The sequence below is a fragment of the Alosa alosa genome, chromosome 13, assembly GCF_017589495.1.
Source record: "Alosa alosa isolate M-15738 ecotype Scorff River chromosome 13, AALO_Geno_1.1, whole genome shotgun sequence".
NCBI classification, from domain to species: Eukaryota; Metazoa; Chordata; class Actinopteri; order Clupeiformes; family Clupeidae; genus Alosa; species Alosa alosa.
This window is the reverse complement of record NC_063201.1, coordinates 17664481-17666586: the sequence shown is the minus strand read 5'-3', so window position 1 is coordinate 17666586 and position 2106 is coordinate 17664481.

Here is a 2106-nt window from a genome sequence, read left to right as displayed (position 1 = left end):
ATTAGGGATGTATGACCATGATCTGTGACTGAGCAAACAAAGGAACTGTGTTTTTGACATGGATATCTGCCAGTCTGTTCCTTTTCTGCAGAACTGAACAAGTTTAAAAATGTACTAAATAAGTTTTTAGCTTTCAACAGAAACGGCAAAGCGCATATTGTGTCTACTAGCCACTTCAAAATGTAGATATACTGTAATGCATACAATGGGTTAATGACTCTTTTGTGTTTATTATGCATTTACATTTATCTATTTAGCAGACACTAACTATGACACTACTATGTAAAGCGACCTTGGGTTTGAGAAAGGCGCTATTTAAAATAAACTTCTTATTATTATTTATTATTACTATTGTCCAAAGTGACTTACATATGTCAACAATATTACAAGGGATTACATTGTCCCCAGGGGAACTTGGTTGAGAGCACAACGACAGTCTTAGTCTTTCCACAATTGCAACAAAGTAGGCTACAAAACACACACACACACTCTCTCTTTCTCTCTCTCTCTCTATTAATGAAAGTACTATTTAAAAAAAAAATGTAACTGCTGAAATGGGATCTACAGGCTACAGGAAATCACTGTTTGCATTGTTTCTGTTGCTGGTGCACTCAGCATTGGCACCCCTGGTGGCCACTGTCAGTAAAAACAACAGCTGTGTCCACATCCACAACTCCACACAGGGCAGCTGTATGGGGAGCTCTGTGGCCATCAGTGGAATACAGTTATACAGGCCAATAACAGATCCATGAGTTTGCCACCGGCAGGTGCGGCATGGTGTGAGTCTGATCTGACCTGTAACTAATGCCCCCTGAATTATAGGATGGGAAATTTGCTGTGGACCGAAGTGCACACTAATTGTCTCGCTGAAGCAGCAGCCTTGACGAGCTCAGCCTCAGCTGTTTCTGTGTTGTGATGGTGGCAAAGCTAATTAATATGACCAAGGATGGTGTTTGCTGGAGGAGGCTCGTTAACAACAATGTTATGGTCTAGGAAAGAAAGGTCAGGAGAGGTAAGTCTAAATTAAATGAAAATTAATGTTGTTGACAAGGCTACTTTCCCACAGCGGAACAATCTTGGGTTACAGATTTTAAAAAGAGGAACTGTGGCGTACTGTGAGGCTCATTACACACAGTTTTGTCCAACTTAAGAAATGTCATTAGAGCTACATCCACAGAAACCCAAAGGCAAGGGACATGATCAAGCTCCATTTAAAGGGGTGGTTCAGGATTTTGGACATAGGACCTCATTTCCAAGGAAGCAAGTGTGATATTTATCAGTGGAGACCGTTTTCAACACGTTTCATCCAGTCGTTCTAATTGCAGAGTTAGAGGGTGCTAGGCTAGCTAAAGTCAACGGTATGTGCTAGCCTGCCACTAAAAACAGTCTTACCTACTCCACTCGAGGCAAATTCCAGACAATCGATGTAAATGTCTGTGTTGATAGAATAGTGTAAGAAATACAACTACCCCTCGAGATCGTTGCAATAGTTATACTTTGTTCCCTGAAGTTGGTAGTAGTCATTTTGCATCTCAGCGGCGGACTGATATTACCAAGGCTACTACTAGGTATCCCCATTGAGTGCGCTTTACTGTTGTTTACTTTTTGGGCTAGTACTACTAACTGGAGCAAGTATGATTCCGCCGCTACTAAGACACTAGTCCCTCAAAATGTAATGCGATCGTTGAAATGCAAGGATAGAATAATGTTAGAAATAAAACTATCAATACAGACATTTACATCGATAGTCTGGCGCTATAATTTATTTGCCTTGGGTGTACTTTTGGACTGGGTAAGACTGTTTTAGTGGCAGGCTAGCACATACCGTTGACTGGCGCTAGCCTAGCACCTGCTTAACTCTGCAATTAGAAGGACTGGATGAAACGTGTTGAAAACGGTCTCCACTGATAAATATCACACTTGCTTACTTGGAAATGAGGTCCTATGTCCAAAATCCTGAACCACCCCTTTAATGCCTCCGCCCTTCCAGAGTACTGGGGTCTTGGCTTTGCAAACGTGAGTGTAGGTGTACCCACATACCGACAGATTGAGAGCTCAGGCAGCCTCTCTCTATGCCACTGTGTCTGTTTGGGAATGATGAGAGAG